Genomic DNA, 27,046 nt, shown 5'->3' with positions numbered 1-27,046 from the left:
ATCTCTTTATATATAAATCACACACCACGTGGACAAGGTTTTTGTGTGGATAACTAATAAAAGTAACTATAATTTTTCAGAAAATATTATTCGAACTGATGAATTCATAAAGTTTCAAATTTAATGATTTTTTTTTAATTTTAATTGAAAAAGAAGTCGAATTTTGTTCCAGCTGTAACAAAACTTTTAACTTAATTAAAAACTTTTTGCTGATTACAATTGTAGACTACTGTATTTATTTAATTAAATGATTTTCTTTTCGTAAAGTAAATTTTCTTTGAACTCTGTTATTATTTCTTTGAATTCAATTAACACAATATTTATTCGATTTTTAAATTAAAAGAATACTTCAGATCAATTAGAAATGATCAGTTTTTATTATATAATTAATTTTTTAATGACCTTGTTTTTTCTTCGTTTTTTTTCTTTTAGAAATTTTCAAATGTAGGAGAAGGCAAGAGCCGTCAATTAAGAAATTGACTCATTTTTTTTCGCAAGGAAAAATTCTTATGGTGGTTCCTTCGTAAATTCTTCCAGATGTAACATCAGTCGAAAATTTTTTTAAATAAAAATTAAACGGTCATGTAGATTATTTAAAAATACCCTTTTCATACCAGTCAAAAATTTCTTTCAATAAATTATAAAAAATATAACTTACGTATAACGCCTGAAGACTGTTTAATTCAATGAGTTTAAATTGTTTTAATATAATTAATATGGTATTCAGTACAATAGTATTTGTAAATAATAATCTAGTTATTCGATAAAATAGATTGGCAGAATAAAAAAGAATACAGAAGGCAGCTTGATAATTTCGTTGCATCTACAATATATATTGGCGAGCGTATATAGAAATTTCACGTTTTTATTATTTTTAAACATGACTGTTTTATGAATTAAATATCGGGTAAATTTATTGGTAACTGATAATAAAACACAAACTTAAAAGCTTAGCTGCCGACCACAATGTCTTTATGCTTCACATAAAATAAAAATCTTTATTATTTATATATATTTAGATTTTTTGTGTTTGTACCGTAATTACGCAATATTGAATTGGTCAGCTGACGTTATTGTGATATTTAAATTATTATCATGCGAAACACGTTTCGAAAATTGGTAAAGAAAAAAGCCAATACTCAATGCACCCATTTCAGACATCAAGACTCATTCCAAACTATAATAGATCACTCTTGATTGTTAAGGGTTTTCTTTTATATTCAATTCTATTTTTAATCAACATTTCCTAACCTTTTCTATTTCCTGTAAATGTTTTTTGTTTTAATACAGGATTTATTTTTTTAAATAAAAATAAACTTAATAAAAATATAATACCTAGCTCATAAAACCTATTAAAAAGTAAAATATAGTATTTTTCTTTTAATTTCAATTTTAACTTTCAACTTTCAAATTTTTGCTTTAGTCAGTAAGGATTACTTAGACGTTAATGGTTGTTTGATTTTAGTTTGGTAATGAATTAAAAAACTAGTCGAAATTAAAAAAGAAAAATTGCATTATTTTTTATTTATTAATATTATTTTTTAAAGCGGCTTTGTTTCTTCAAAAGTTTGTTTTATTGTAAATAATCGTTTATTAATTTAATTATATGAAGAAGTACAAAAGGAGCGTATTCAATTCAACGTATTAAATTTACACAATGAAGAAGGTTGTAATTGAAAGGAGGTTGTTTCTCTCGGTGTGATTCTATGTGCACCTTCGCACAAGTTATACTTTGACAAAAGACTAAAATGGAATAAAAATATCGGTATTAAATGTGAAACATTTTGTAAGAGATTTAAACGACTATATCAACGAACATTTCTGTAAATTTAATTATATAAAATATCTTTTGTGACCTATTTGAAATTATGCGGGTCAAACATAGAGCTGTGTGTAAAATCATTATTTATTACACACTTCAGAAAAAAACTATGCAAAAAGCAAAACTGATTTATAAACCGATGTAAATCTAACAAAATTATTCATGATTACCTCTGCAAATCCTATTTCCATGACATATTCCTCAAATTATACTTTTTAGTCGTTTATTCTATCCATATTAATCCTCTAAGAAACTAACTAAAGTGACGACACGGTAGAGATTTTCAAATATGAAATAATAAGTATTCACCGCTAACAAAAAAATTAATCAAAAATACTCCGGAGATTTTCGTATGGTACTGTTTTCCACACATGGTCTTCCACATTAAACATCAATGTTATCATTCTCATAATTAGCGCATTAACCAGTTATTAATAAAAGCAATTGTGAATTTATTTTTAGGTAGATTTCATAAGAAAGCTACCTATTGTGATGGATACCATGATTCGACTTGAGAAAAATTTCTACATATCCGCTTTCACATCTCCCAGACCCCAAAACCACCGTCAGTTGAAAAGTTTATATATTTCACTTTCTTGTGGACACGATAACTGCCGTAATTTTGCGCCAATCACTTTCAAATTGATACATAAAATATAACGACCCAAAATCTCGGTCGAGTTGGTCACTGGGAAAAATCGGACCATGGGGATGGAAACGGGGAGGCTTTTTCTAAAAAACAAAATATCGCTGTAACTTTCTTAAATAAAATATCGAATTCGTTTAAAATTCTTACTATTCTTTTGATTAGAGACTAAAACTTACCTAAGCAAAATTTTTGATATCACCAACTATTAGCCCAGGGGATGAAAAAAATGGGGTTTCGAAGACAAAAGAAGTCATACGTCCCTTAATAGGCACAGTATCGAATCGGTTTAAAGTGGTCGTCAGTCCTTTGAACATTACCTAAAATCTTTGTCTGAAAAAATGTTTGTTATGACCAACCCTTACGACAAGGAAATATCAAAGTGTTACTGGAGTTGTAAGAAGATAGGGCTAGTATGCTAAACATGTGAAACTTTTTCACATGCAACCACAAGTCGTATTGAGTATTGAGTAAATTGAGTCGTAATGAGTAAATTTGAAGTTCTTCTTAACCTTTAAGGTGGAAATTATTTTTTATCCCCTTCTTAGCAGTGGTGAAATCTGCCTCCGCCTTCCGGTGTACCGAAAGGCGGAGGCAGATTTAATGGCATTTTAATTAAAATTCCATCGTGAATTCCTTGAATATAAAAGAACATCACTTTTCTACTTGTGGGATCTTCCAGTTTCTGGTGTAAAATCTTCTACTATTTTTATTACTATTTTTTTCCTTCTTCATTCTCTTATAAATGATTCGAAATTGTTATATTTACGGCTTACCAATCATTGCCGGTTTCCTCAGAGTCGCAAATATTTTTTAATTTTTCGCCGGCAGAAAATGAACGCAAACATTTTACCCAGTTCATTTTTACCAAATTGTTAAAAGTATAACCTGAACGCGCAATCAATCTTTATTCTACTCAACAGATTAAATGCTCAATTTCATCGAGACTACAAATACAGCAAAGTATGAATCACCGACAAACAGGCAATTACATTATTAATAACGGATGACTCAAATTTTATAGCTGATATGTAATACCACGATGTGTAATAAAATACCGGTATAGGTCTCTACTTGGAAATTCCTGCTTGTCACGCGCAGTTATAAATTTCATGACTAGACAAGAGTTGCGCGTCTCGTATGTAAGCAAATACGGTAATATTTACACACATACCCACATGATCCTAAATTTCAGAATTTTGCATTAAACTGTTCCTTAGAATAAATAAAAATTTTGTATATATATTTTTTTCAGTTTAGGCCACCTATTGACCGCTTGAACAATTTTGCATATGGTCTTTAACCTTTTTACTCCAGTAATTTCTCTTTTATGTTTTAAGTGAAGCAGTTTTCTTTTTTTCAGACCACACCATATTGACTTGTGTATTAGTTCTTGAGACTCACTGAAATTCTTGATTTTGTCTCGAAATGTATTCCGGTCTTGTGTTTTTTCATTGGTGATGTTTATTTCTTGCACATCTTCTACGTATTACATCTTTAGTGTACTACGTCAATTTTTAAGACAACGAAGTAGTTTCTTTTTTTGAAATCATCACTAAAGCCATAGTTTTTCCTTTCACGCTATTTATTTAAATTTAATTTAACATAAAAAATTAATAAAATTGATTAATATAGAGCTAGGATGTTTAGGTTACCGAGCGAAGCTAGCGAATGTTACGCTTAGTTAATTTATATCTATAATTATATACATCAAACGTTTGCGTTATTGTTAATATAATCATATTAGGATTTTTGTAAACATTTATTTATTATATAAATATAATTTAACCATACATAAGATACACTCGCTTCGTTCGCTAACTTTGAATGATTAACACAGTAATGTTTTGTGTATTTAAATAATAATAGCATTTTTTTTCAATTATTTTATTTATTATTTAAATAATCAAACCATTTGTTTTAATTAGTCGAGGTTAGCGAGCGAAGCGGGCGAATGTTACGTTTGGTTAATTTATATCTATAATTATAAACAGCAAAGTTTGAGTTATTGTTAAAATAATCATTATATCCCCACTTTTGTAAACATTTACATTTATTTCATTCAAATAATTTAAACAAATTTCAGCTACGCTCGCTTCGCTCGCTAACTTTGAATAGTTAAAATAGTAATGTTTTTAGTATTTAAATATAAAATGCATTGATTATTACAATTAATTTATTTATTATTTAAATAATGAAAACATTATTGTTAATTAGTCGAGGTTAGCGAGCAAATGTTACGTTTGGTTAATTTACATCTATAATTACAAACAGAAATGCTTATATTTTTAATATATAAAATATGTTAATGTATATGGTCGACGGGCTAATAAGTTAGTCCGTTGTATTTTTTTCAATTAAGCTGCTATTAGTTATAACAACTGGGGTAGACTAGTGGTTAACTCGTCATTGTACATCAAAGTCGAATCTTATAAGGTTCAAAGCTTATTAAAGGCAGTTACGGTTATTCGGATCTGAATACTAGATCGTGGATACCGGTGTTCTTTGGTGGTTGTCTATATATTTACCGGAGAAGTTACATTACACTGATAAACCGTTAAATCATTAATTGTTAATGCGATTATAAATATAAGTGTTTAAAGAAAAACAAAATTTGTTTAATTTTTGGAATCAATTGATCAGTGACATCAGAGTATATTTGATTATACAATACAAATAATAATCTTATATATATATATATATATATATATATATATATATATATAAATTAATGTTTGTTTGTTTGTCGTATGCGTTCCTATACCATTCATCCGATTGCGATGAAATTTTGATGAGTTGTTTTGCGAATACATAATCATTGTTAAATAGGTAATAAATAAATAAAAGTTTTCAAACAGGGCTTTTTTAGAATATGAATTTATTGTATTATTTTATTTAATTTCAATGTAAACTTAAATAATTTTACATTCTGATTCTATGTATTTTTTTTGACTTAATTTTTCAATTTATTTTTATGGTTTTTTTTATGTATCATACTACAAAAACACGTATTTTTATTTAGTTAAATATTTTATTTTAAATTAGTTCTTTTATTGATCATTCTATTATAATGATATGAACTCGCGGGTAGCGCTCAAGGCGTCTTTTGCTACTTGCGTCAAGGATAAATATGTTGAATAAAATTATATATGTAATTTTCAATTGACAATAAATAAAATGAAAAAAATAAATAAAAATAAGACTTGTAGAGAATTTTATTCAGAGAAAAATGGTACATAAATATAACTGCTCTAACACTCATTTAATCTTTCAAAAGGTATTAATAGATAGATATATTAAGTCGCTTTTCAAGGAAACCTTTTTAAAACCTCACTCGATAATCTGTAAAAAAGTTCTGATCTTTTGTCGTACAGATAGTATCGACCACCTTTTTTTTTGGAAATAAAATACAAACTTTTTTCACATGCAAAGCGATAACCTAGCATAAAAAAATGTACATGTATACAAACATTTGAAGAACAGTTATGGAAAATCTCAAATAAAAAATAATAATGAATTGTAGTTAAAAACAAACCAACGTTAAAAACGGGATTAAATAAAATACTATGAAATTGTTTTTTAAAGATGAATTTCTCTCTTCGTAATGAGCTCAACACTTGCGCGTTTGTGCGTGAGAATATTATGTGTCTTTCCTAAGTATAATACGTAATACAAAGAGGAATATTTATTGTACAGTACGTGACTAAAAACCACAACTAAATCGTAACAGAAAGGATAGAGAAAGAACAAAACTCTAATCGGCAGAGGACACGGAAAGGACGGTTCCAAGAAAAAAAAATTCGATAGGAGTTCTTATCAGGGTAAAACGAGAAAATGAGTGAACCAGAAAGGAAATAGCCAGACAATTCGGAGCTGATTCTAGGAAGAAAGTGAATAAAAGTGGCACAAGACACTCATATAAATAAATAGTAGTGAAGAATAGCAGTGGCCTACATCTACCGAGCGTTGTATAAAAGTTAAAAGGAACGGGAAGAAAAAGAAGCTGAAAAAAGAAGCCCCATAACTTCTGGATTGCGTTCACTATACCAAACTCAATTTAACGTGAACACCACACTAAGAGTCATTCTCAATCACTTACATGAAACAGGTAGTGGTGTAGTAAGAAGGGACAGTCTATTTTCTCTCTTTTTCCACTTAACTTCAGTTTCACCCACAATCAGAGTATTTCCCGATAAATGTTTCCGCCTAACACTGTCATTCTCTTATATCTTATCTTTCATTTAATAAAATGTGTCATTTATAAATTAAAAGCTCAAAATTAAATCATTTTCAAATTTACTGATGGTATTATAATCATGACATTTTTATGCAGTTCAAATTTTTTAAAGTTTTTTTATTTTTAAGCAGTCTAGGAAAATTATACATTTACAGTAGTTTTTAAATAAAAATAACAATAATAATATCGGTAGTTGGAAGACAAGTAATCGTGTAAATGACGCGCATAATACCACAACTCGTCAACTTTTACGAAAAATTCAAGTACGAGATATGTAACCACGTGATACTAAATACTACAAATCACGAAATTTATTTGTTAATATTGCACTCGTTTTCAAACCTTTCTGTTTATTTAATTCTATTATAAATAGTAATTTTTTATATTATTTTATTTTATTAAGAATTCTTTAGTTCTAAAATATATTGCTGGAGTAAAAACGAATAGCTGAGGATTTTTTAAAATAAGATTTTCATTAAGTTCATTATTTTATCTTAATAGGTTAGCGCATTTGCAAATTTAACACATTTAGCACTCTGTAACATCGGACCTCCGAAATTACAGAATACCAAATGCGCACAATCACACGTTTCATTGGCACATATTGATAAGATTACTTTACAATTGAAATGAACTAATTTAAAATATACTATAAAAAACATCTAATAGGTGGTGAAGACTAACAATCGGTTCTTCCCAATAAATAAATGGTTCTGCTACCATTTTGAAAACAAAAATTTTGTAAAAAATCTCTACGTCGTTCTGCCTAATAGCAAAGAACCTTAGTATTATTCCATAAAAACCGGGAAATGGATTTGGTCATAATCACCTTTAAAAGCACACACCAAATGAACCGCCAATAGAGTTAAAGAAGGGCTTCGGTTTGTTCGACCAAGTATTATACTCGTACTTACATCACTTACATCAAATATTAAATTACATTTACTTACAAACAAAGGTAATAATGATTAAAAATAAATTTATCAAAAACCGAAACTATCTAGTCATTTACGATGCGGGCACTGAACATTGTTCGTACTGTCTAAGGAAGGTTATGCAACGGCGTAACCAGTGGAGATACAACTTGCACAGCTCTCAGCAGCAGAGGCTTGGCGACGGAAATTTCCTCTCAGATTTTCCCTTACTGCCTAATAAATTTAGTGGATATAATAAATCCACGATTATATATTGAGTAGTGAATATATTAAATATACATATCATTTTTATCTGTATTTATAAAGTAATATTCATCCGACATGGTTTAATTGACTTAATTCGTGCGGGACCAAATCAAAACAACATGCTATTCTTTTTTTTACAAGTCGAAGGGATTTCAAATAATGCTAGGTTTTGCGTACAGGGTCATGAGATGTCTTCCGTTAAGCGACATGGAAGATAAATGGCGTTGTGCAAAGGCAAGTTGGAGCAATTCTGCTCGTTTAAAAGACAGTATGTGATTACAATCCACAGACTAAAATTGGAAGTAGTGTATATTTCCTGTACGCTTGGTTTATAGAATAACCAGTTTTTGAAAGAATTTGGTACGGCTAATGCTGTAACCGATTAAAAAAAAACTTTGTACGGGGACGTGTTACTCCGTAACCCAGTAATAACAGGCTGGAACTGTCTGAATGTGTAGATAAAGAAGAAAATACAATGTGGGGACGGTTTACTCAGTGGCAATGGGTGTTTGCAGAAATTTTCAGAGAAATAAAAGAAGTTTTCGTAAATACGGTTCTCAATCGAATAGTCACGTTACTAAGTGTTATAAAGAGAATCATTAAAACTGGAACAAACATAATTTCTGACAGTTGACGGAAGATAAATTTAGTCCACATGTTACAATTTTACGCATCAAACTGTTAATCACGCGATTAATTTTCGAGATTCAATTCCCAACGCGAATACAAATACAACGAAGAGTTTTTGAGCAGCAACGAAAAGACTGAATCACAAGGAAAATGACACATCGAGATCTACAATGGACTCCTATTTATGTGAATTCATATGGCCCCAACGTAACATCGACAGTGACCTGTTCGATCAAATTTTTCAGGGTATAGCCTTGTTGGCCTACACAACAGTGAATTTAAGTAAGACTTACTTTTTGCTATTACAATAGCAATTTAAGAAATACGTCCGCTTTCGAAATAAGACCCAAAATTCGTTTATCTTCGGACGATTCGTTAGTAATTATTAATGAAAATAGACAAAAACGTTCTGAAATTACAGCGTCACTAACATTTTAGCATTTTAAGGTTAACCCTTTAACCCGTTAATTATGTTGATGATTAATACCTTCTAACTGCGTGGATTATTTTGATAATTGACAGCCGATCGTGCTCTTGAATTTTAACTGCATGTATTTCACTTCATTTTCATGATACCAGAAGAAAGATTTCAATATAATTACATAACTTAACAGCGTAATACTACGGCAAAACGCGTTAAAGGGTTTATAATAAATAATTCTTTTATCACCTTAAAACCATAAACTCAAACAAGAAAATAGTTCATATATTACGCCAACACCGGGTGTAAACGGAAACAAAACTAAGCTCTATTACCAAATTTTTCTTCAGAAAAACTAAACTAAAATAAAAATATACAACAGGAACTCCGCAAATCTGTAAAAAATCACTAAAACGCTCGTATACGAAAATATAGCCAAGAAACTACAAACCAAATGTGTATGAAACTCAAACTACGGAACAGCTGAAAAATTTTGTTTCTTTCAGACTTCATTATTATTCATTGTATAATAGTAATTATAAAGATAAAATATTTTAAACCGTACTACATTTAGTCTAAGGTCTCTTAGTACAAATTGCAGTTGTTACATTGTAGAATCTGACGGCATGACATAATGCGTAATATTACGGCAAAATGCATTGGGATGCAATACGTAATAACACGGCAAAACGCGTTAAGGGGTTGAAATTGAAGATTAGTAAACACTTTACCTTCCTTTCAGTCATGTAAACCGCAGTTAAAATAGTGAAATAGAAAATATTATTTCTACATTGCAAAAAAATACTTTATGTAAGTATCTAATTATTATGCGATATCTACATTCAAAACAAATATTGAGAAATTACATTTTACTCGAAATCTTAAGGTAGGTACTAAGTTTGACAAAATAATACGTGTTCAAGTGAGTTTAAGTGTTTAAATCCATAACAGGGTTCAACTACTGTTTTATAAATAAGATACTACTGTATCTTTTTTACACACTTCATCTTAAACCGTCACTGATAGGATACGTACTGATTAAAAAAATACTTTAAATATTATTTAGTACACTTGAAATATACGTTACCATTTCAATTTACGGTATAGAGAACTCCATCATTACAAACCATATGGTTTTATAATGAAGTTTAACATGAAAACGTTTTTTGTACTTTTATCATTCTCCTAATGATTTTAGCAATTTTATTACCTTTAAGTATTTTCATACATACATTGCATTAAAAGATATCTTAAAGGATTTTAATAAATAAAATAACAATATTCACATATAAAGAGCAAAACAGTAGTAAAATTAATTTTCTAGATCATACTATTGTAAAAAAGGATAATAAATTACAATTTAAAATGAAACAAGTGTAATTATTCCTACTGAAGAAAACAATCAGTAGACTGAAACTCGTCCCACTTCAGCTATTTTATAAGTTTATTAAATAATAAAAATAATTTATCTAACGACAAACAAAAAGAAAATAAAGTAGAAGAAATAAAATAGAATCAGAAAACATTCACAACATAAATCATTACAAATTTGAAAAAAGTTGTTTCATAACAGTAAATATTTTTACTTCTTGGCATCACGGATTTAGAGCATTCGATCCAAGTGGGCGGTAACACCCCCTTTTGGGCGCTGGAGAACTTCAGAGGGGGCGGTAGAAGGCCCACAGAAAACTGGGGAGAAAGCACATCAGATTCATCCTTTATATTAATGTAAATGTAATTTTTCAATTGAAAGCTTTGTTTTAATTACTGTATTGTTATATTGAATATGCTCTCACTGTTGTTATCTAACTATATAGATACAACTGTAATTTTTTTGAAAGTAATTTTAATAAAAATACTTGATTATACATATGATTAAATATGCGTTTTAATTGCTCTCATTTAAAATGTAAGTTTCAACTTAGAAATAGGATATGCCACGTTAAAAACAATAATCGTAATTGCTGTTTTTAAAAGAGCATCTTAAAAACAGCAACTGCAATTATTAATTTTAACAGATGGTAAGTTTAAAAATTTTGGAGACGCTAGAAAAGTTTTGGTTCTCAATGTGGGCGTTGGGTGAAAAGGTTTGAGAATCAATGACCTAGAGTTGGAAGAAAAGTCAATCAGTCAAAAATGAGGTATGAGTTTTATGCATTTCTTGACGTTTTATGACCCAGAGACCCCAAAAAGAAAAAAAAAAGAATAGGGAGGTAATGTTCCTTACGTACATTTGTATGTATGTGAGTGAGTTGGCGTGTTTAATATTTAAAAACTATTCACTGAATAAACCGATTTCGATGAAATTTTATAGAGGGAACTGACTTGTGTATACGAAGTGCGACAATAAAGTAATGAGACTGATTTTTCTTTGCAAGATGTGGCAACCCTGCAGCTTGCGTAGGCACACCATTTTTGACCTTGGTCTATAAGCTACTTCTAGTCCAAGCGGGACATTGATGCAACTGCTCAGTCGTGAGTTGTGCTGTAATAAGTGAACACGTGTTTGTGTCTCTCGTCACAGAAATGTGGCATAAAATTTTTAGTGAAGGCAGAACGAATGTTGAAGATGAAGACCGCAGTGGACGACCATCAAGCTCACGGATAGATGTCAACTTAACCAGGGTGCGTGAAATTGTACGATCCGTGAAAATGATATTATCGTGATATTATCCGTGAAAATTATTGCAGAATAACTCAACATCGATAGAGAAACGGTTCGTCTAATATTAACTGAAGATCTTGGTACGGGAAATATTTGTGCAAAAATGGTCCCCAAAAATCTCACATAACAACAGCGAGAAACTCGGAAAAATGTGGCAGCCGATCTGTTAGAGTAAACGGAAATCAATCCAGATTTGTTGAGCCGTGTTATCACTGGTGATGAAGGTTGGTTTTTCAATACGATCCAGAGACAAAACGCCAAAGTTCGCAATGGTGCTCAAAGGGATCACCCAGACCAAAAAAAGCTCGCATGTCAAGAGTGAAATGCATGCTTGTGGGCTTCTTCGATTCCAAGGGAATTGTTCATAAAGAGTGGGTGCCTCCTGGACAAACAGCTAACCGATATTTCTACAAAGAAATTTTAGAAAGACTTCGTAAACGAGTTCTTCGTGTCCGTGCCAACATTGCTGATAATTGGATTCTGCATCACGATAATGCGCCATCCCATACTGCTCTATCAGAACAGCAATTTTTAGCCTCAAAACAAATTTCAGTACTACCACAGCCATTTTATTCACCAGATATCACTCCGTGCGACTTTTTTCTTTTTCCAAGAGTCAAAATGGCGGTCAAGGGACACCATTTTCAAACAACACAAGATTTACAAAGAGCTGTGACGAGGTACACAAACACGTGTTCACTTATTACAGCACAACTCACGACTGAGCAGTTGCATCAATGTGCCGCTTGGACTAGAAGTAGCTTATAGACCAAGGTCAAAGATGGTGTGCCTACGCAAGCTGCAGGGTTGCCACATCTTGCAAAGAAAAATCAGTCTCATTACTTTATTGTCGCACCTCGTATGAGGCATTGTGATGGTAAAAGTTTGGGGTCAATATCTCCAGGGAATGGGAGGGTTTTGTGGTGCTCAAGTTTTACAGAAATTTGTAAACGTAACCCCACTTTCAATTTTTTTTTTAAATTCCTCCCTTCCCCAAAAATCGAAAAAAACTATTGTTTTATTAATTGCATATTTTTTAATCGATTTTTTTTTTTAATGACTTCCTAGGCTAGTAGTAGTGCAAGCGACAAAAAAAAATACTTTGGGGACAAGAATTGCCCTTCAAAGTATTTTTTTTGTCAAAAACTTTCAACCAAGAGCCAATAAAAGTTGAAAAATATCAATTTTTAACTTAAAAACCTCTTTTTGGTTTGTTTTAACTGTATAATTTTATTACAAGTTTAAATAGTAAACTTTTATCAATAATATTGTAAAAAAATTTCATCATAATTCCCCCTCCACCACAAAAAAGAAATCTTATGTAACTTTTTATTGAATGTACATTTTTTAATGAAATTTCTTTTACTTTTTTCCATTTAACGTAGCAGACATAAATAGATAAAAAAATTATTATTGGAAGGTGATTTTGATGGCGGGGAGTAGAAAAAATGAAAAAGAAACTGATTTTTTTTAGGATAAGTTTACACCTTTAGATTTAAGCTTGGGATGAATGAAAAATATTGTACACAAAACAAAAATACATTCTCGTGAGGAATTGAATTAATTGTCCGCATTATGGATGCGGCTTAGCAACTTAAAGACAGTCCTGAAGAACTAAAAAAAACAACAAAATCAGTACAGAAGCGTGCCAAGAAATGTTTTGAAAACTGTAGTAATCTTTATTTTACAATTGTTATGTAATGTCCAGTTTTATTAAAATTTTTTAACAGTAATTTTGGGAACTATTTTATTTAATTTTTCAGGTCAAAGACAATAAGAAATCACAAATTCTGTCCTTTATTAACGTCCTTAAATCTTCAGTACCACCTCATTTCACTGGGATAGCTGAAATTCGAGCGAAATCTTTCAATAGACGTAACTCGCAAACGAAACATTTTAAGACATATGTACTTTTTCCATTATTTTCACGAGCAGAATAGGTTATGAACGTCCCGGGAGAACTTCGTGATACAATCTGTATAAATAATACAACAAAGTTTCAACTTGTAGAATAAAATTATTTTTTTTTAAATTAGCAATAATCGTATAAAGTATTAAAGAGTATTTTATTTTAAGGTTTTAGTATAATACTAAAACAGATCAAAAAAGATTTTTACTAAAAAAGTAAAATTTCTAATTTTATATCTAACATCATAATATCTTATTAAGAACATTAAAAACATTTGGTTACCAAAGACGTTTTCTAATCGGCCAAACCGCAAAAATTATGCTATGAAAAAGATGTGCAATATATTGTATGAGTTGACCGGAGAAGCCGGGAAGAAAGAAATTGGAATAAAAAATGAAATTCAATGCAAAATATATTCTTACCAGTAAAAATATGTAAATATAGAATAAAATAACAGAAAGGTTGAGATTGTACTAATGAAATTATATTTAGAATAATTCCTGAAATATGAAATTTCCAGTTGCATAAACACAAATAAGTTTCTTTATAAAATTCCAGCTTGGGCATGAACAAATATTCATTTATTTATTTTTTTTTTTCAGCATTTCATTACTGAATATACATATTTCATTAAAATCATCGCTTTTATATAAAAGTAAATGTTACTTTTTTCATCCAGTTATACGAAAAAAAATATATATACCGAGGAAATAAAATACATTAAATTCTTAAACGTTTTTTGTTACACATAAATTAATATATTTTATATAAGAGTTCTACACACTTTATACTTAATTCAATTAAACCTTTATACTTTAAAAAAAAATGTATACTTTATTCAAAAAAAAAAGTACATTCTATTGCGTGGTGAATTGCGATTAAAAATGAAAGATCAAGTCGCATATTTAAATCACAGAACAAACATGAATTTATTATTTATATAGAAATGTCCAAAATGCAAATGGAGTAAATTTTTTTTTCATTTATTTAATACTATTTTTTGTTTTTCATTTTTAAATACACATTTTTATACAGTATAAATATTGTGAATACTCCATTCATCTTTTCGTATGAAAATATATTATAGAATATCTTGTTAATGATTATTTCAATATAGCACAACTGAATTACCAGAAATTGAAATTCTAATTCTATTTATAATATTTATAGCATACGTTTGTAGGAATACAACCATACCCGCCATGAGTTTTAAATAAATGGCTATTGTTACTTCCATCCAACCAGAATTTATCATCTAAATAGACTGCATTTAACAAGTCAGTTGCAGCTTCATTATATTATCATAATCATCTGATTTTTTTTTTTTTTATTATAAAACCTATTTCATTTCAAAAAATAAATATGATGCCTTGTTATAAATTGTTATTCCACACTTATTCCTTAATTAATGTACTCATATTTTATTACGAATATTTTCATTAAAATAACATGAGCATATTGCAAAAATAAATCATATATACGAGTAATATATAGAAAACCAAATCCGCGTGAATAATTAATGTTTTCAGAATAAACTGTTTAGCAAATTGCATCCTACCAGCAGAATATAATTATTTATTAAAAATAATAGTTATAATAATTAATTATTAATTAATAATAGATTAATTAATTAATAAAAATTATTTAATAAAATTTATTAAAGGTGGTAAAATATGTATCTACAGTTTTAATACTTTGAATTGTGATTTTAATTATACATATCATATAATTAAACGTTGTTATTGAGAAGATAACTCTAAAAAAGCATTAAATAATAGTTAATAAACAAAACCAGTAAGTGGGAAAAATTAATTTTAATAAATTAATTAAGAATATTATTTTGTCTTCAGTCAAAATAATCATGGAAACTATTAAACGTTTTAACTTTTTTTTTAGTGTTTCAGTATTTTTTTAATTAAAAAAATTTGTAACTTTTTTAAAACAAATTAACTATTTAAAAGAATTTAATCATATATCGTTGACTACGAAAGGAAGGGGTAGTCTGTTCGGCTGGTACACATGTTTGTCTGTATCCTTATAATTTCAGATAAACTAATTTTCATAAAATATCAAACCTAACCTAACCCTCCAAGTTAGTCTAGTGGTTAAATTCGTCAACGCAAAATCAGCTGATTTTCGAAGTCGGGAATTCTACGGTTCGAGTTCCAGTAAAGACAGATGTTTTTATACGGATTTGAATGATAGACTGGGGATACCAGTGTTCTTAGGTGGTTGGGTTTCAATTAACCACACGTCTCAAGAATGGTCGACCTGAGTGTGTTGCAGACTACAAGTTTACCGTTGCATTTACACTTACATTGCACTACGTCAGGCAAGCCGATACCGGTAATTACATTTGCCTATATACACACATTCAGACCTGGCAGGAGCTAGAAAACTAGTTAAGAAATATAATAATACAGCAAACCTATTACTTTAAATTACGTTAATAACACTGGGTACGTAACGTTATGAAGAAAAGTATATACATATATATTTGTTGGAGATCATTACACAATAAGTATTCCAAATCCATTTGAAACTTAAGTAAGGTAACGGTATCAATTAAAATTTCTTGAAAACATGATTTCACAAAAATAAAGCTTAAAATATGATTATGATTTAGTTCATAATTATGTAATTGTATTTTTATTTTTTTTTCTAAATAAATCTTAAGGTTATTTACAAATATAACATGAATCTATCTATCTATCTATATATATATATATAGTTTTCATATATATATATATGAAAACTTTTCTCACCGTTCAGTCATAACATCAGAACGGTTTATCCGATTTTAATGAAACTCGTTGATCTGGTCTTAGTTGATTTCAAAATCTTGAAAGAGTATATACATTTTTTATAAATTAAAAAAAAAAAACAGAATCCTTCTTACTCATAATTTTTTCCCCCAATTTCCAATATCAATTAATTTACTAAATAAAAAAAATGATTTAATGAAAATTTGATTTTCATTAAATACTTAACTCCATTTTTTAAAGAATATATTCCATATACTTAGAATTCTTTTCATAAATCGTATGGCTGCCTTCATAATTATATTATCTCTTCTATCAAAGAGGAAAACAATACACTTAAAACGATATTAACCATAAAATGATGAGATTTATTAAATCGGGTTTCTGTAAAACGATATTGGTTATTGGCTTTACAAACAATAAATAATATTTTGAAAATTTTACAATTTTGAGAGAAAAAATTTGTTAAAATTCAAAATTGTTTTGAATATTCAAATTAAAAAAAAAATATTCTCTGAAACCTTATTTATGTTGTTCTTTTTTATTGTTCTTTTTACTTTGTATTTTGCCCAATACCATTATTAACTGTTATTTTAAAATAATTTTCCACGGCTTATTTTAGTTTATTTTGATTTTCAAATTAATTTTTTAAATATTTTCATTATTAATTTTACTAAACAATAGCATACGAATGTAATGTTTTTTTATTTTCATAATGTTTTTTTTTTTTTTGTAATCTACCTACAACACCAAGCTTTAGAAGGGAAAGTATTGTAATCGGTCCAATTTGGGTATATGCAGTTTTCACCGGATCTTGATGTTCTGACACCTAAGGAACCCAAGAAACACAAAAACCGGATGGAAATTTTCTGGATGTTCGTATGTACGTTGTATGTTCAGTGTAACCCTACACTGATATCTCCTTAAATCTAAATCCCCTTATATCTCCAGAACTACTCGACCGATTTTAACCAAACTTGGTCATATTATTTCTATATATGGGATATTGATTCCATTAAATTTTCAAGGTAAAAGGTCAAGAGGGTGAGACTGTAGAGGAAGGTCACCCTGATTTCACCTAATTAAGGTTTTATTTTTATTAGTTAAATTTATTAAGAATTCAAAAATAATATTTTCCAAAAAAGTCTTGAAAAATCGCATCCCCATCCCAAAATATTCTCTAAATAAACTAGCGGTTTAGTGGGTATACTGCGTTATTCATACCTCCTCTCACCACAAGAAGCGCTAGTGTAGACTGACGTACAGCTGCTGTAGTCTTCTGCTATGTTATGACGTCACAGGAGAGCGGTAAATTAAATATATAAATAAACAATATTTAAAGGGTAAAAAAGTATTTAAAGTGGCCGCTAGTACCACCACTCCCGCGCGAATAAAATACGGTATGCGCGCGCTTTAGTTAGAATCATTAAATTAAATAAACAAAAAATAATATATTTAAATAAAAGGATAAATATTTTTAATTTAATTGTGTGTGTATGTCGCGGCTTTATGTGAGACACGTAAGCCGTGCATCTGAAGAAAGCCGCGTGACGGGAAAGTCCTACAACTGTGTTGTCAGGTTTTTTAAACTATCTTTTCAAATTAAATAGATCTAAAATTATTATCTTTCTAATATAATAAAATCATACTAAAATATGAATTTGAAAATTTGTTTGTAACTTAATAACGGAAAAACAGCTTTGTTTGTCGTTAATCACGCAAAAAGCAGCACCGATTACGATAAATTTTTGTATCTTGTTCTTTTTTGAGACATATAAGCTACAAAAAATCTATATTTATGTTAATTTTTCGAAGAATGTGAGAAATTATTCAATTTAAAAGTTTTTAAAAACTTTATTAACCTGTGAAACGTGTAAATTTCTTCATTCAGCTAGTACTACAGTGCATGTATCTTTTTTTATTTTCTCTCTTTTTTGATTTAAATAATTTACCTTTTTTCTGAAAAAATTTTTATTTAACACACAGAGTTAGATTTAAACAATTTTGATTCTTTTTTACTATGAATTTAATAAATATAGGTTAATTTTTATCTGAATCATTTCTCGAATATGAGCAACTATTTTTGAGGGACGGAGGCGAAGGCGGTTGTTCAGTTGCATTCATTTTTTTTTTTTAAATTGGAAATATTTTAGAGAATGGTAGTAAGATTGAAACTTCGAAAAATAAGAAAAACTGATTAGGTTAATTTTTATAAACTGAGTTAATATAATATTTTGATATAGTTTTTTTTTCAAAATAAAATAATAAAATGAATATTCACTGATGAAAAAGTTAAAATTTTGTCTGCATACTAAGAGTGACAATGGAATTAACTTGTTTGTGTCATAAAATATTTATACTAAAACAAATGTCATAACAAATTCAGGTCATAAAATAACTTACTTTGACCCCCTTGAGAACTTCATTGTATATTTCAGACAAGTTATTATTTCCAGACAAGGTATTAGGTAATAAAGTATAAATTAAACTCCAAATAAGTACCAAAATAAACATTACATTCCGCTCCTGCAATTTACATTAGATATGCAATATAATTTAACTTAATTTCCTGAACAATCGCAGAAAAAGTTTTACATCGAAACAGACAAAAAAAAATCTATAAAAAAAATTGTATAAATGTTTAACAATAAAAAAAGAAAAGTGCTTAAACAAAACTCAGTCCAATATAAAAAGTTATTTTAATACCATCCTGACTTCACAGAGGAAGACATCCTCTATGTGTCGGTTTCGGTCACCTCGCCATTCCCTCAGTACCCAACCCTTATGGGCTTTACCAGAGGTCATCTTCAGTACCACGGCAATAACATCTTTCAGTCAAGCCTCAGCCAGGATGCCACCGATGCGAATGACACAAGCGACATTTCCGTCAGCGTACTACTAACTAATATAAACTCTAAACAAAACCTACATACCCAAGTTTCAAACAAGACTGAATGACTTTCTAAGAACGAAGGAAGTGAACTCTATCTACTCGAAAGGTAAAAATGAGTTCGACAAATCATAAAACGCAACACAAAAACAATAAAAAAACGGTCAAAATCCGTTTTATGCCCACAACGCTTCTGTAGTTATTTAGTTCTTAGATGACGCTACTGAAACGCTATATTGAAATAAGAAAATAAATAAATAAAATTATAAATATAATCTAACCAAACTTAACCATCATCACTTCGCTCGCTAATCTCCACTAGCTAGTCAAGGTTAGCGAGCGAAGCGAGCATATGTTAAGTTTGGTTAGATTTCATTTATCATCTTATAATCATTTATAATTTCATTTCATTTATAATAATTTTTTATTTCATTTATAATTTCGGTATTAATTAAATAAAAATAGTTTCATTTATTCTTACATTAAACCATTTATTCATTTTCAATATAACATTTCAGTGACGCTATCTAAGAACTAACTACAGAAGTATCGCCTGCGACATTAATACCATAAATCTGGTATAGCCTCCATAAAAAGGACATTTTCTCTACAGTGTAATATTAAAAAATAATATTAACCCCCACAATCTTTCTTTAACCATGTATTTTTTTTTACAGAAAACTACAATTGTTTGTTAAATTATTACTAACTCGAAAGATAAGTTGAATATTCCGTTTTTTAGAGCGATTTTTTTTTTTTAAAGTTAAAGAGATGAACTATAAGATCTGTCCTTTCAGGATATTATATTTTATTTTATTTGTGTTTTCTGTTGGGTTTTTACTTGTTTTTAAAGGAAATATATTCAGCTACGTCTGGTCTTCGATAAAATTTTTTTAATTATAGTAATGAATTCGGAGGCGTTCTCCTTCCATAAAACAGATTTTTTTAATTGATTTACCAGAACGAATGCGTTATTAATTTACGTTAGAAATTATTTGGGTGTTGGAAGTAGAAATTAATAGCAATTGGTGGCCGGATTACTCAGTCAGATCGGATGACCTAACAATACTATGAAAACCAAACGGTTAATTGTGGCTGAACCTGTCACATAATAAGATCTAACAAATGTGTATTCAAGACTTTTTTTTTTGGGGGGGGGGGGGATTTCATATACTATTATACTAAAGGTTAATTTAAAACTTTTAATAATTAGCAGCTGATAAAATTAGAATACAAATATGAACTAAAAATATGAAATACAAATATAATAATGAAAATAAAAAATGAAATAAAAATAAAATATAATATAATAAAAATACAAATATGAATATGAATATGAATATAAATACAATAATAATACTAAGAATCTTCGTACATAGACACCTAAAGATAAATAACCAATAGTATTAATTTTAATATTAATCGTTGATGTTACATTGAAGCGGCTACATGAGAATTACATTAAAATACCCCAACTACATAACAACAATCATATTTCAAATTCAGAGATATTATTACAAACTATATAGTCATATTTTATGTCAGACAGTACGGTTAAGAGATTATGACAATGTAACGTCTGCAATTTATAATGTTACATACGCGAAGCATTCGGATATGAAAAGCAATTCAATTGATTACAAGACTATAAACAGTTGAGACCAAGTGACATAATACGATGACAAATTATATAGAACGTAAGTAGCTTTATAAACTGATCTGCATAACATCATTTTAATGATAATGAAGAAATGTGTAAACATATGCAATTACAAGATATTTATAAGATGAAAAATGAGTACAATGTTTATCGGAGCATACAACATATTAAAACTTAAGATTGTATATTCAATCGTATCATTAATTGTTTTTTTTTTTTTGTAAAAAAATAGTTTTTTATAGAATATAACGTGAAAATATACTAACAAAGATAAGTAACACCATAAAATAATTATTGAATATGAGATTAAATGTTATAATTGTGTTAATTAACGGGAATTACGTCGAACCTGAATTTATTCTCTAATTCGGGGTGTGACGGAATAGTTTATATTTCAGTGGGTTCTCCTCACGCCACTCGATTCAGATTATAGAAAAATAAGCTTCTCTAGGAAGTATGAACCCATCCTTGTCTGGCTTTTATTTCTAAAGATAAATCAGGTTTGTCTCAAGATTTATGGTAATTAGCATAAGTATATCTGAGACAAGATATATTAAAATATTAAATAATATTAACAATTAATAAAATCCACCTTACCAGTACGTTGAGATAAGCTCTAGATGTTTCGGTTTACTTGAAAGCCATCATCAGGAGTTAAAAATATTACATTAAAATCAAAAATTAAAAAATTATAAGTTACAATGTATAAACAGTCATGACTGACCATCCTAGCAGTATACTGAAGGAATATACATGTACTTTGGTGGATTAAAAAAAAATCAAACGAAACCATGAAATCAAGGAGATTATTATTAGATTAAATTATTATTTTTGTATTTACGAGTATATTTTTAGTATATTTTTAAATAATATATCATCTTTAAATATTTTTAATTCATTAATTAAATGTTTATTATAACAGTAAATAGATATGTTTCTAAATTAAAAGCATTAAAATATTTATAAAAAATATCTAAGATTTTCATTAAATTATTATGATTGTATGTATGACCTTACTCTCTTATATATTTGGCCAACTTGGAGTTTCTGGATTTTTATTTTTAATGCTATTTATGTGATCCTTTGCACTTATTTGCGATTTTGCACAATTTCCGATTGGTCATATCAATCATTGGTATATCATGTTGCAATCCTCAGAAACAAGACTGTATACTTACTCTTTATTTATCAAATTTGTTATCATTATTAATGATTTTTTTTATTATAATTATTATTAATATATTTAATTAATTTATTATTAGTAGAATATGCAGGTGGCATGCCATTTCTTTTTTTCAATTTTTTGACTAACATGTGTATATTCAATTTTTATGTATATTTTATCTGGTAATAATTATGTATTGTTATTTATATTAATTTTATTATATAATTTGTTTATAGTACCAACATTATAACCGTCAGCAACATCCCAACCCAGTAGGGGAAGACACACGCATAGTGACGTTCCGGTCACAACCCCCCCCCCCCCGTTCTTTACCATGTTGGGCTTTAACGGGAGTCATCTATCGCCCTCTCACTTATTACATCTCATAGTAATAAGCCTGGCTTCGTTGGAGTGCCACCGATGTAAATGCCTCGGTAAACATTTGCATCGGTGATTTAATAATTCAGCTTATTGCCTTCGCTGAAGGCCTCGTCCGGACATCTTGAATGTCCTACATCGTATCCCTCTGAACTAGCTAACAGAGCTCGCGGATGCGCGAACGCCGCGCCTAGTTTTACTTGTTATGAGCCAATTTCGTAATTCGAGGCAAAATAAACACAACATACCACCAAACATGTTGATCGCAAAAACGAAATTTAGTCCTAGTTCCCTTAGTGAACTCAACTTAGTTCAAACCCAAGACTTAGGTTAAATTATGGACTCCGGCTGGTTCACTAGGAAGAGGCGGACAGTACTTCTACTCCCACTCGACTCCATCGCAGAGTCCCGACATTCACCACATAAACCATCGTCGAGATGCCGCTACACCTCACGGCTGTATGGTGTCGCACGCCCATCGGCAGTGCAGTCGCCATCCCGCCGTCAGTGTCGTTTGCTCAATCTAATCTGCCCTCGTCAAAACGCCGCTACACCTCACGGCTGAATGGCATTCCACGCCCATCGGCAGTGCAGTCGCCGTTCCGCCGACAGCTTTTACAATTGTAGTCACCTCTTATCTAACTAACCGTAGCTCACCGTTAGCAACAGCAATGCTTTTAATTATTTCTATTTCTTTATTTAAGGAAAATTGATCATGTTTGAAGTGCTTTATGGCTCAATGAATCAAAAACAGCCATCTTTGGGACCAAAGATGAAATGAATGGTAATTAATTATTGTGTTATTTAATGAATCTTTACAATATATTTCTAATTTTATTTTGTTATCTATTCTATTATTATGTGTTTTTAGATCTAAAAAGTTCAAGCAAATTTTATGTATATCAATTTTATTAAATTCATGTAATATTATATTTGATTCATTTTGAACATTTTCATTATATAAGATTTTTTTTTTCACCTCCGGAACTACCGTTCAGATATTGCTTCAGAGGATGAGATGAATGAAAAGTAGCGTGTGGAAAATGCCATGTGTGACCGGGATTCGCACCCGAGACCTCCGGGTGAAAGGTCGAAACGCTACTACTCGCGCCACGGAGATCAGCCTCATTATATAAGATTATTTATAAGTGTCATCAACATAACGTTTACACAATAGTATATTATGTCGAGTCAGACTTTTATTAATATAAATATCTTTTAAAAACTGCAAATATATCTCTGCCATAATTGCCGAATACGGTTCACCCATAACCAAGCCGAATGTTTGTTAATAATATTGATTGTTGAAAGTAAAATTGTTGTGAATGCAGTTAATTCACAACATATTTTAATCATATTAATTAATTCGTTTGTATGATATTTATTTATTTCATTATAGTTAAAATATTTTTTAACGACAGTTAAAGTTTTACTTATGTCTATATTAGAATACATATTACAGATATCTAACGACATGCATTTTGCATTATTGTTTCTGTTAATATAACGTAATATATCTATGATATTATAACCATTTTTTAAATTTTATGTGTTATTTAATTTATTTTTTTTAAATATTAGCTACAAATTTGATTAAAAAATATGTTGGTGAATTTGTAAAATGGTCTTACGGGTGTGTTAGTTTTATATATTTTTGGTAAAGTCTTCATAAAAGGCGCACAGTCATTAATATTTATTATTATTATTTTTTTTTCATCCGGTATAATATATTTAGATATATTTATTAAAGTTTTTGATTTTGTTTTATATATATTTGTGGGATTTTTAAGTTTAGTAAAATTATAATTTATAAATTTATTTGTTTTATCTATATAATTTGTTATATATTATATGATGACGGGTGTACCTGTTTTAATCAGCTTCTACTATGTGTGCTTTATCATTAATTAGTTTAGTTTTAACAATTTTTTGTGTTTCTTTGAATTCATATTATTTATATCGTCCTTTATGGATTTATTTTTTTATATCATAATTAATATTATTTATTAAAGTAGATATATTTTTTCTTATATCTTTGTCATGAATCTTATAAATGTTATCTGCAATATCAATTATTGTTTGTTTCGTTATGTATATTATTTATCTTGTTTAATATTATATTTATATGCATATGTTATCATATTTCCTTTAGTATACTGATAGGACCGGACAGTCGTGACTGTTTACACATTTTAACCTATGATTTCATAATTTTTTACTTTAACGTAATATTTTTAACTGATGATGGTGGATTTCAAGTAAGCCGAAAGATTTAGAGCTTATCTCAACGTGCTGGTAAGGTGGATTTTATTAATTGTTAATATTATTTAATTAATTAACATCAGCGGTACCATGTTCGAGAAATTAATATTAAAATATATTAAATATATATTTATTTTATTATATTAAAATATTTATTAATTCATCAGTAATAAACTGATCCGAACGAGGTAAAAATATTCCCAGCGGTTATAATTTGGAAGAGCGCCTACAACCTTAAAGGTTAGTCTTAGGAAGCTACTGCTTGTCACGTATCAATGGTTCACTTGTCACGTATCATTATGAACCATAAACTCCAGGAAAATTTTTATCCTTCAATTTTTTCTTGACTTGTTTAATTTCTGAAAGGATCTGATCATTTCTTTACGAGGCGTCTTTACTGAATTTAATGGAACCTGCGACGTCTTTTCACACTTGACATTGATTGGCTAGTTGTTGGCCTATTTCTACGATTGTCTGACTTTTGGTTCCTTTTTTTTAGTCGGGTGGCTATATAATAACTGAAATCTCTGTGTTTTTTTAAAAACTGATCGTTTTTTATCCCTGTTAAGTACCAAACTCTAATGTTGGGCTTATATCATCTTTATTCATTGAAGAAATTTCGGGGTTTATATAAGTTTTTTAATCTGTACGTTTCCCTCAGTACCATCACATTAATGAACATAACACGATCTACTCAACCAATTTATTTTACAACTAATTATGACATTTTGGTTATTTTCTTACGACAAAAATCGATTTCACTTCAATATATAAAGATCAAACTCATTTACTAATAACCACATCTTATTTCCTATATTTATATGAGTAGATGACTAGATAATTTAGGCTTTGATTAGATAATTTAATATGGCAAAAATATTCATAATAATCGATTAATCGAATCCTTTGAAAGTTTAAACGAATTACCTGATCAGGCGAATCGATTTATTCAGTGAAAGAGTTAATCAAACGAAGAGATAAATAAACAATGACGAAGTGTCAACTTTTCCATTTTACTTTTGCTCGTAATTTTTTTTTCTCGAATAACGATAGGTATTTTAATCAAACCTTTCACTTAAAGATAAGTTTTAATTAATAAAGGTTAAGAACAATTTTTTTATTAGATTTATAAAGACAAAATAAAAAAGTAATTTTGTTTAGTAAGAAATAAAGCTACATTAAAAAAAAAGTGAAAAGAGAAAACTTTTATATTAAAAATCTGATGTGGACATCATACGATTTCCTTGTACGGCTATTAAATTACATATACACATTTTTTGCTGCACTTCATTTACACTTATTTCATTTGAAAGTGAGATACGATCCTCCAGTTGTTTAATAAAGTGGACAATTACACAACTGCATTGTGGTGGACACCACATCGTATCACCTTTTTTTGTGGTGTCCGTATCAGCATTTTATATTAGTTTATATATTAATTTTGTTTCACGTCGCTCAAGCAGTTATTTGATGTAAGTGAGAACTTGTTGGATCCGTAACCATGCACACATCGGTTCGAATTCGACTTCATATAAATTTATTTTTTTTTACATTTAAAAATATTGATTTATTAATAATTTTAATATTAATTTAATAATAATAATATTAATTTATTAATAATAACCTCTGTAAAAAATGTTAAATAAAAATGAGAAGTCTATAAGATTTTATTTCCCTATTAACTACAAATTTAATTTTTTTTTTTTTAATTATTATTATTGAATTATTATTAAATTAATATATTTAAATTTAAAAAAAAGTTAGAAAAGTATATGTATGTGAAGTCTGACTGGAACCAATATAGCCTTCCCCTTGTAAGATCCAAATAATTCATTAATTGAAATTTCATTTGGCTATAACTCTGGAACCAATGAAAAATAAGTACCATTTATCGTTTAAAAGAGCTCAATGAGGGCTTATTACTGCAGTTAAGAAAAAGTTCAAAATTAAAAATTTGGATTTTGGGCTTTTTTGAACACTTCTGGTCCAGTCGATTGGAACAAAAAAAGGGAAGTGAACAACTAGGTGTTACAACAGTCCTAAATCAAAAATATCACCATCCTACGGATGCTAATCGTTTTTGAGTTATGCGAGATACATACATACATACATACGTAGGTACAGAAGTTACGCCGAAACTAGTAAAAATGGATTCAGGGATGGTCAAAATGGATATTTACGTTGAAATCTGAAAACCGAAATTATTCGCATTCACAGTATTTCCTTTACTTCGTACAAGGAAGTAAAAAAGAACGAAATTGTGAGCAATCATAGCGGATAAATACAATAAAAGATGAATGACTGACTACTATTCAACATAACAGAAGTAAATTTTTTCACGAAATAAAATATTAAAAAAAAAAAAAAAACAATAAATTACTTATTTTTTTACAGTCCTAAAATATTTACTAAAGAGAA

At 29.0% G+C, this 27,046-nt stretch overlaps 1 protein-coding gene across 1 annotated transcript in view; it reads right to left on the bottom strand.

Moving 5' to 3' along the window:
- Positions 1–27,046, bottom strand: part of amon (prohormone processing protease amontillado) — a 642,069-nt gene that overhangs the window by 41,188 nt on the left and 573,835 nt on the right. The window lies entirely within an intron of this gene.

Source organism: Lycorma delicatula, chromosome 5 (assembly GCF_047948215.1).
Source record: "Lycorma delicatula isolate Av1 chromosome 5, ASM4794821v1, whole genome shotgun sequence".
Taxonomy (NCBI): domain Eukaryota; kingdom Metazoa; phylum Arthropoda; class Insecta; order Hemiptera; family Fulgoridae; genus Lycorma; species Lycorma delicatula.
Note: the sequence above shows the minus strand (reverse complement) of the source record. Positions and strands in the feature narration are given on the sequence as shown.